This window comes from Rhinopithecus roxellana, chromosome 6, assembly GCF_007565055.1.
Source record: "Rhinopithecus roxellana isolate Shanxi Qingling chromosome 6, ASM756505v1, whole genome shotgun sequence".
Taxonomy (NCBI): Eukaryota; Metazoa; Chordata; class Mammalia; order Primates; family Cercopithecidae; genus Rhinopithecus; species Rhinopithecus roxellana.
In genome coordinates this window covers 82,066,681-82,077,653 of record NC_044554.1, presented here as the reverse complement: position 1 = coordinate 82,077,653, position 10,973 = coordinate 82,066,681, and positions in this window count along the sequence as shown.

Genomic DNA, 10,973 nt, shown 5'->3' with positions numbered 1-10,973 from the left:
TTTGGATGTTTGGTTTCCAGTACCTGTATCCATTTTCAATGGGATATGCAGGCAACGAGCTGAGAACCCACATCTGTAAGCTGCTTCTGTGAAGATTTTCTGTAAATGCCTGACATTACAGTAGCTTTGGAGTGAAACCAGAAGTTTCCTAAAGTAAATCCAAATAAATTTAAGCAGAGTGCTGATGAACATTTATTTATAGTTATAATTACCATTAGCTTTGTTTTCTCCTATAACTTTTAAAGAAAATTTAAAATTAAATACCATCATTTTACTCAAATTGGTATCTTCTTATAAATTAGTTGGATTTCTTTAAACTCTTTCATTTGACCTAGAAACTGATTTACTGCTGGTCACAAGCTGTGCCTCAAAATCCCCTGGAACTGCCCCAAATGCTTAATGAACACAAAATAAGTTATTCTTAAACTCATATTTAAACTCAAAATAAGTTATTCTTAAACTCATCCTCAGGGAACAGGTTTTCCATGAGGCACTGCTCTAATATATCGTATGTTATTTGATAATAATTGCAAAATTAAATGTCATTTAAGTTTCATCATTAGGGCAGAAAATAATGCCAGACATCCATGGTTGTTGGGGTCAGAGAAATGTCCCCAGGTTCCTAGAAAGCAAAAGTGAATGATGGCCACCACCGCAGCAACCCTGGGAAAGCAGTATCACCCATGACAGAAAGACTCTGGCTTTAAACACACTCTGTATTACAGTTTTACACACATAAATGCATATTTTTCATCAACAGTTTTTAGTTTTACCAATATATTCCAAGATTTATTTCCTTGCTAGCTGTTTTTGCATTCTGCTTTTTCACTTTAGGACAAATTTCCATCTAGCTGAAGTATATCATCTTGTAAAACTGCCTATCAACAATGTTACACTTGCTCAGTTCTTTTTTTTTTTTTTTTTTTTAAAGGAAAGCATTTATTTCGTACTTATCCTGGAATGATTATTTAGTTGTCACCAGCTGTTTCCTCCCAGCACTTTGAAATAAATGTTTTGTTGTCTTCTAAAATTTATTTTTGCTTAAAGAGAAATCTGCTGTCATCCTAATCATTATCTTTGGGGAGGAGGAGATTATCTGCTTTTTCTCTGTACTGCTTTTTGAGTTATTGCTCTGGCTCTGATATTCTGCAGTTTACACCAACATGCACATTCATGCACAAATGTACACATATGTGCAGGCATACAGAAATAAGCACACACACATAGCACACACATATACGATGCACATGCATGTATATATATGCGTATGTATACCTGCGTGTATATACACTTTTATTTAGGTTTATGTTTTTTATTATTTATTCTGATCATGTCTTATTCATTCATTCAGATATTTTTTGATCATCTAACATGTGCCAGATTCTATTTGCTATACCATGTGTTTATTAATTTAGAAACACATATATTTGAATAGGCAAAATTCTCAAAAATGTTCTTTATTTTCTCTTCTCCTCATTCTTTCTCATGTCTCCTACTACTTCTCCTTTTATACGTACACAAACCTTGTTCTTTAATAGTAGTAGCTATCATTTATTAAACACCAACTGTGCACTTTTCCAAGTGATATATTGTATGTTACACATTATAGTGGTTTTGTGTGTTTTTTTCTTTTTCTTGGAAACAGTCTTGCTCTGTTGCCCAGGCTGGAGTGCAGTGGTGCAATCTTGGCTCACTGCAATCTCCGCCTCCCAGATTCAAGCAATTTTACTGCCTCAACCTCCTGAGTAGCTGAGATTACAGGTGCCCACCACATGCCCGGTTATTTTTAGTATTTTTAGTAGAGATGGAGTTTTGTCATGTGGGCTTGGCTGGTCTCGAACTCCTAACCTCAGGTGATTCACCTGTCTCGGCCTCCCAAAGTGTTGAGATTACAGACATGAGCCATCTCGCCCTGCCTCATTATCATGTTTTTCATTGCTTTAGCAATCTCATCAACCCTGTGAAATAGTTTCTATCATCTCTATTTACAGCTCAGGAACCTGAAGCATAGAGAGGCTAAGTAGCATGCCCAAGTTCACACAGCCAGTGAACAGTCACTACAGGATTTGGTCTAAGTACTCTTGGAAGAATGTCTACATTCTCAACATTACAGCCTTTTATATCTATAGCATTGATTTAAAAACATCTTTTTCTTTAATTTGGATTATATTTATTGTGATCTCATACACACACAGTTTTTCGTCTGATTACTCTTAAATGTTCTATTCTTGGAGTTACGACCCACATGTTTGTTCCAGCCCCCAAGTCTTCTTTGCAATGTTCTGTTTCTTCATGCGTTTTTATCATTTTGGATTATGAATGCATGGTTGGAGGTACAGTTTGTTTGCAAGAAGTCTTTGGGCCCCGGGCTGTTTAAAATGTTCTGTGGAGCAAACCTGCCTTTGCTACTTCATGCCACCGAGCAGTTTTCACATCCTGGATGAGATTATTTGTTAATTCTTTGGCTTAATGGTTATATTCCAGGAGAGTTTGTGTAAATTTGAATTCCTGTCCAGGTGGTGGCACAGGCCTTGAATTTCTGCTTCTAATGTCTGATTACTTATTTTTTTTTACTTCCTGAGACTGTAAAGAAGTTTAGACTTCTTGTACTTTCTTTGTTCTGTGAGAGTAACTCTGTTCCACTTCTCACTGAGAGAAAGCAGGTTAAGCCTGCCTCGGGTGTGTTTTCCCCACATCTGTAGCCCTTGGCAATATTCTCTTCCCTGAAAGAAGGAGTAGATCCCGTGCAGGCCTGTCTCAGAGAAGGCCCTCTCTGTGAACTCCTGCATGAATGATGAATGCATGCTCACCTCCTGATTCTCATCCCTCTTTCTTTCTCTCTCCTATACCTGAGTTTTCATTTTGACTTATTTTAGGCTCAGTTATAAATTGATGTCTGGCTCTAATGTGGGAAGCATTTCTGTGTGCCCTACTGAGACAAGCCATTCCCCATTAGCTTAGCTCACTCTGTTGCTCCAAGTTCTCAGATATGTATACCTTGCTCATTTATTATTTTCAAATGTTGTGATTTTTTTTTTCTATATTAAAGACACTTGGGTGGGTGTAGTGGCTCACACTGTAATCACAGCACTTTGGGAAGCCAAAGTGGGCAGATGACTTGAGGTCAGCAGTTTGAGACTAGCCTGGCCAATACAGCAAATCTCTGTCTATAGTAAAAATACAAAAATTAGCAGGGCATGGCAGCCACGTCTGTAATCCCAGCCACTCAGGAGGCTGAGGCAGGAGAATTGCTTGAACCCAGGAGGCAGAGGTTGCAATGAGCCAAGATTGTGCCGTTGCACTCCAGTCTGAGCAACAGAGCAAGATTCTGTCTAAAAAAAAAATTAAAAATTAAAAAAACTTTATAAATAGTAGATATTAACATATTTTTCTGTTTGTGTCTCCTTTATTTAAAAAAGTATGTTACATTTAAAAAATATTAATCATATCATTTGGTAGAAGAGTTTTACAAAAAAAATGAGCAGAAAGCTTATAGAGTTCCCATAGCTCTCCCTCCTGCACACAAAATTTCTCTATTAATAACATTTTGCATTGGTGTATTAGGGTTCCCCAGAGAAACAGCACCTATAAGATGTATATATGTATAGATAGAGATTTATGGTAAGAAATTGGCAGCCAGGTACGGTGGCTTATGCCTGTAATCCTAGCACTTTGGGAGGTCAAGGTGGGTGGATCACCTAAGATCAGGAGTTTCAGACCAGCGTGGCCAAGAAAGGGAAACCCCATCTCTACTAACAAATAAAAATAAATAAAAAAATTAGTCAGGCATGGTGGCTTGTGCCTCTAATCCCAGTTACTCTGGAGCCTGAGACAGGAGAATCACTTGAACCTGGGAGGGAGAGATTACAGTGAGCTGATACCATGCCACTGCACTTCAGCCTGAGTGACAGAGCAAGGCTCTGTCTCAACAAAAGGAAAAAAAAAAAGAAAGAAAGAAATTGGTTTAAGTGATTATGATGATTATGGAGGTAAAGAAGTCCCAAGATATATACCAGGCAAGTTGGAGACAAAGAAAAGTGATGGTGTAATTCTAGTCTGAATCTGGCAGCCTGAACCAGGAGAGCCAATGTGGTTCTAGCCCAAGTCCAAAGGCCTGAGAACCAGAGGAGGGTGAGGGTGTAAGTTGTAGTCCAAAAGCCTATGACTCAAACCTAAAAGGAACCCATGTTTCAGTTTAAGTCAGGAAAAGACCAATGTCCTGGTTAAGGCAGCCAGGCAGGAGGAATCTCTTCTTGCTCAGTCTTTCTGTTCTATTCAGATCTTCAGTTGATTGGATGCGGGTCATCCCCAGAGGGGAGGGCAATGTGCTTTATTCAGTCTACCAACACATATGTTCTCATCTAGAGCACCTTCAGATATACACCCAGAACAACATTTGACCAAATAACTGGACACCCAGTGTCTCAGTCAGGTTGACACAAAATTGACCACCACAACTATGATAGTTTAACATTTGTTAAAATTAATGAACCAATATCAATACATTGCTATTAACTTAAGTTTGTTATTAACTTGGGTTTATAATTTATATTAGGGTTTAGTCTTCCTATTGTGCAGTCCTAAAAGTTTTGGCAAAATTATAATGACATGTACCTACCACTGTAGTATCATACACGATAATTTTACTGCCCTAAAATGGAATCATATAGTATGTAGACTTTTCAGACTGACTTATTTCACCTAGTAATAGCCATTTAAGTTACTTCTTATTTTTTCATGACTTGTTAGCTTATTTATTCTCATCACTGAGTAATATTCAATATACAGATGTAACACAGATTATTCATTCACCTACTGAAGAACATCTTGGTTGCTTTCATGTTTGGGCAATTATGAATATCCATGTAAGGTTTCTCTGTGGACTGCAGGTTTTTCACCTCATTTGGACAAATACCAAGGAGTGTAATTGCTGCATTGTGTGATAAGAATATGTTTGGCTTTTAAGAAAAGGTCAAACTGTTTTCTGAAGTGGCTGGACCATCCTTCATTTCCACCAGCAATGAATGAGAGTTCCTGTTCCTTTACAACCTTGCCGGTATTTGGTGTTTGCTGTTATTTGGGTTTTTGCCATTCTCATAGGTGTGTGATGGTTTCTCATCATAGTTTTGGTTTGCAATTCTATAATGATACATGATGTTTGACATCTTTTTATATGCTTAATTGCCATCAGCATACCCTCTTTGGTTTCTGTTCTTTTTTTTTTTTTTCATTTTTTATTGGCTTGTTTGCTTTCTTACTCTTGAGTTTTAAGAACTTTTCATATATTTTGGATGCAAATTCTTTATTAATAAGTGTTTTACAAATATTTTCTCTCAGTCTGTGGCTTGTCTTCTCATTCTATTGACATTATCTTTCATAGAGTAGAGATTTTTAACTCGAACGAAGTCCACCTTGCCATTTTTTTTCCTTCATGAATTGTAGTGTTGTATCTAAAAAACTGTCACCAAATCCAAGGGTACCTGGATTTTTCCTACATGATGTTCTAGAAGTTCTATAATTTCGCATTTTACATTCAGATCTATGATACATTTTGAGTTAATTTTGAAAAAGGTGCAGTCTGCATCTACGTTTATTTTTTTTTTTGTATATAGATACCTAGTTTTTCCAGCACCATTTGTTCCATTTGTTGAATCCTCTCCGCATTGAATTACCTTTACTCTTTTGTAAAAGATTAGTTGAATGTATTTGTATAAGTCAGTTCCTGAGCACTGCATTCTGTTACATTGATCTATTTGTTTACTATTTCACCAATATCACACTGCCTTGATTATCGTTGTTTATAGTTAGTCTTAAAGTTGGGGAGTGTCAGGCTTCCAATTTTGTACTTCTTCAGCATTTTATTGGCGATTCTGAGTCTTTTGGCTTTTCGTATAAGCTTTAGAATCACTTTGTTAATAGATACAAAAAACCTTTTAAATTTGGTTGAAATTACAATGAATATATAGATCAAGTTGGCAAGAGCTTATATCTTGACAATATTAAGTTTTTCTGTCTCTCAAAATGGACTATCTCTCCATTTATTTAGAGTTTTGATTTCTTTCATCAGAGCTTTGTAGTATCCTCATATGGATATTACAGATAGTTCTTTAATACTCAGGGATTTCATTTATTTGTGCTAGTGTAAATTCTGTTGTAACTTAAAATTTTATGTATCAATTATCTTTGAAATGAATTGACTTTTGTATATTAATATTGTACCTGCAAATTTACTATAATTACTTATTAGTTCTAGGTTGATTTTTCATTTTTTGAGATTTTGTACATAAACAATTAGTGTCATCTGCAAACAAAGATGATATTATTTTTTTCTTTCCTGTTCTATATACCCTCGATTTATTTTTATTTCTTGTTTCACTAAGTAGGATTTCCAGTATGATGTTGACTAAGATCAATGAAAGGATACATCCTTGCTTTAGCCTGATCTTATGAGGAAAACATCTGGTGTCTCACCATTAAGTATGATGTTAGTTGTAAGTTTTTATGAATGTTCTTTATGAAGTTGAGGCAATTTACCTCTATTTCTACCTTACTAAGTTTTTTATCATGGATTAATACTGGATTTTGTCAAATGCTTTTTTTGCATTATTTTTATAATGAATATATGTCTTATTATTTAGTATATTGATGTTATTGATTAAATTGACTGATTTCCTAATGTTCAAAGGGCTTTTCAAACCTAGGATAAATTCCACTTGGTTATGGTATATAAACTGTTGCATTCAATTTGCTAATGTTTTGTTATTTAAGTTCTATCAATTTATGGGTTTTTATATTTATGTTCATGAGAAATACTGGCTTATAGCTTTCCTTTTCTGTAATGTCTCAGACGCTTGATTTTGTTTCCAGACGAATGCAGTCTTCATAGAATTAGTTACTAAGAAAATTACTCTCATATTTTTAAAAAGAGATTGAATAGTATTGGTATAATTTATTGGTGAGTATTTCATGTGAGATTGAGAAGAGTCTGTACTATGCTGTTGTTGAAAGAAGTGTTCTATAGATATCAATTAGATTCAATTGATTGGTGGTGGTGTTCATTTAAACTCTGTCCTTACATATTTTCAGCTTGCTGGGTCTGTTAATTATAAATGGAGGGTCATCGAATATTTAACCATAACAGTAGAGTTGTCTATATCTCCTTGCAGTTCTGTTTACACTTAAAATATTTTGAGGCTATATTCTTAGGTGCATACACATTGAGGATTGTTATGACTTGTTGGGAAATTGGCCACTATATTTGTTTTCACACTGCTATAAAAAAACTACCTGAGACTGGGTAATTTATTAAGAAAAGAGATTTAATTGACTCACAGTTCCACAGGCTTAACAGGAAACATGACTGGAAGGCCTCAGGAGACTTACAATCATGGTGGAAGGTGAAAAGGAAACAAGCACATCTTACCATGGTGGAGCAGGAGAGAGAGAGAGTGAGATGGGAACTGCCACACACTTTTAAACCATCAAATCTCGTAAGAACTCACTATCATGAGAACAGCATGGAGTAAACTGCCCCCATGATCCAATCACCTCCCACCAGATCCCCGTGACCCCCTACAAGTGGATATTACAGTTCAAGACGAGATTTTTGTAGGGACACAGAGCCAAACCATGTCAACTACTTTATCACTATGTAATGTCCCTCTTCATTTCTGATAATTTTCCTTACTCTGAAGTCTGCTTTGTTTGAGACTTACAGAGCTACTTATGATTTCTTTTGATTATTGTCATCATAGTATGTTTTTCCTTATGCCTTTACTTTTAACTCTTTTGTGGTTTTATATACTTATGGACAACACATAGCTGGCTTTTGTTTTTCTATTCACTTTGAAAGTTTCTGCCTTTGAGTTGGCATATTTAGTTGATATATTAGACCATTCATATTTACTGTGATTAATGATATAGTTGGATTAGTAGCTACATTACCTGTAATTGTTTTCTATTTGTTGCTGTTGTTCTTTGTTTCTTATTTTTTGGTTTTCTACTCTTTTCTTCTGCCTTTTTTGGTTTTACTTGAGTGTTTCATATGATTCCAGTATCGATTCTCTTTTACCATACTAATTATAATTTAATGTAATTTATTATTTTATTTTGTTTACTTTGTATTTCATTTTACTTGTTGCCTTAGCATTTGCAATATACATTTATAATCAGTCTAACTCCACTCTCAGATAATGCTATAATTTGAGAGCATGCATTATGTACTGATAATTAATACTGCATTATCTACTGATGTTTAGATAATGCAGCTAACCTGCAACTGCATATTCCTAAATTTTTCTCCTGTTCCTTACAGTATTTCCATCACTCATTTTATTTATCTATGTGATAACTAGATAGTACATTGTTGCTAATACTATTTTGAAAAAATATATTTTCTGTTACTCTAATTAAGAATAAGAAAAATAAAAGATTTCAGTTTGTCTTGATTTTTTTTTTTTTTTTTTTTTTTTTTTTTTTGGTTTTGGGTAATTTATTATGGGGAGCTTACAGACAGAAGTGTAGTTTTGGGCATACCCAAGTTAGGTAGATCTCTGTACTTTAAGCCCCAGACCCAGGGCTTATATTTTGAGAAGAAAGCATACATGCTCTAGAAGGAATGCATGCTCTGGAAGCCAGTTTTCGGCGTCACAGCCTGTGACTTCTGTGACAGCAAGTGTTGTTTTGGAGGAAACCTACAATAAGTAGATGTTTCTACATAAAGAGTAATACATCAGCTAGCCATTTTGGAAGCATTCCCAAACTCAGGGTTAATTAGAAGTTACATGGCAGATTTGCCTTTAAAATAAAGTAACTCTTGTCCCCATAATACCTTTGTAAAATCTTCCTACCTATGTTGGCTATGCCTGTATGGAGACAAATACTTTTATTGAATTTATACATACAAGGCTTATTTTCATTACCACTTCGAACTTATTCAATCTAATTTCATATCTGATTTATTTCCATTTCAACTATACCTCAAAGTCAAATTTATTTTCATTCTATATTAGAATATACAATGATCACTATGATTTCCAATCTTGCTTTTGAGATCTAACAAATTCTTTTTTTTTTTAATTTTTTTAAATTATACTTTAAGTTCTAGGGTACATGTGACTAACGTGCAGGTTTGTTACATATGTACACTTGTGCCATGTTGGTGTGCTGCACCCATCAACTCGTCAGCACCCATCAATTCGTCATTTATATCAGGTATAACTCCCAATGCAATCCCTCCCCCTTCCCTCCTCCCCATGATATGCCCCGATGTGTGATGTTCCCCTTCCCGAGTCCAAGTGATGTCATTGTTCAGTTCCCACCTATGAGTGAGAACATGCGGTGTTTGGTTTTCTGTTCTTTTTTTTTTTTTTTTTTTTTTTTTTTGAAACGGAGTCTCGCTCTGTCGCCCGGGCTGGAGTGCAGTGGCCGGATCTCAGCTCACTGCAAGCTCCGCCTCCCGAGTTTACGCCATTCTCCTGCCTCAGCCTCCCAAGTAGCTGGGACTACAGGCGCCCGCCACCTCGCCTGGCTAGTTTTTTGTATTTTTTTAGTAGAGACGGGGTTTCACCGTGTTAGCCAGGATGGTCTCGATCTCCTGACCTCGTGATCCGCCCGTCTCGGCCTCCCAAAGTGCTGGGATTACAGGCTTGAGCCACCAAGCCTGGCCGGTTTTCTGTTCTTGTGATAGTTTGCTAAGAATGATGGTTTCCAGCTGCATCCATGTCCCTACAAAGGACGCAAACTCATCCTTTTTTATGGCTGCATAGTATTCCATGGTGTATATGTGCCACATTTTCTTAATCCAGTCTGTCACAGATGGACATTTGGGTTGATTCCAAGTCTTTGCTATTGTGAATAGGGCCACAATAAACATACGTGTGCAGGTGTCTTTATAGCAGCATGATTTATAATCCTTTGGGTATATACCCAGTAGTGGGATGGCTGGGTCATATGGTACATCTAGTTCTAGATCCTTGAGGAATCGCCATACTGTTTTCCATAATGGTTGAACTAGTTTACAATCCCACCAACAGTGTAAAAGTGTTCCTATTTCTCCACGTCCTCTCTAGCACCTGTTGTTTCCTGACTTTTTAATGATTGCCATTCTAACCGGTGTGAGATGGTATCTTATTGTGCTTTTGATTTGCATTTATCTGATGGCCAGTGATGATGAACATTTTTTCATGTGTCTGTTGGCTGTATGAATGTCTTCTTTTGAGAAATGTCTGTTCATATCCTTTGCCCACTTTTTGATGGGGTTGTTTGTTTTTTTCTTGTAAATATGTTTGAGTTCTTTGTAGATTCTGGATATTAGCCCTTTGTCAGATGAGCAGATTGCAAAAATTTTCTCCCATTCTGTAGGTTGCCTGTTCACTCTGATGGTAGTTTCTTTTGCTGTGCAGAAGCTCTTTAGTTTAATTAGATCTCATTTGTCAATTTTGGCTTTTGTTGCCATTGCTTTTGGTGTTTTAGACATGAAGTCCTTGCCCATGCCTATGTCCTGAATGGTACTACCTAGATTTTCTTCTAGGGTTTTCATGGTATTAGGTCTAACATTTAAGTCTCTAATCCATCTTGAATTAATCTTCGTATAAGGAGTAAGGAAAGGATCCAGTTTCAGCTTTCTACTTATGGCTAGCCAATTTTCCCAGCACCATTTATTAAATAGGGAATCCTTTCCCCATTTCTTGTTTCTCTCAGGTTTGTCAAAGATCAGATGGCTGTAGATGTGTGGTATTATTTCTGAGGACTCTGTTCTGTTCCATTGGTCTATATGTCTGTTTTGGTACCAGTATCATGCTGTTTTGGTTACTGTAGCCTTGTAGTATAGTTTGAAGTCAGGTAGCATGATGCCTCCAGCTTTGTTCTTTTGACTTAGGATTGTCTTGGCAATGCGGGCTCTTTTTGGTTCCATATGAACTTTAAAGCAGTTTTTTCCAATTCTGTGAAGAAAGTCATTGGTAGCTTGATGG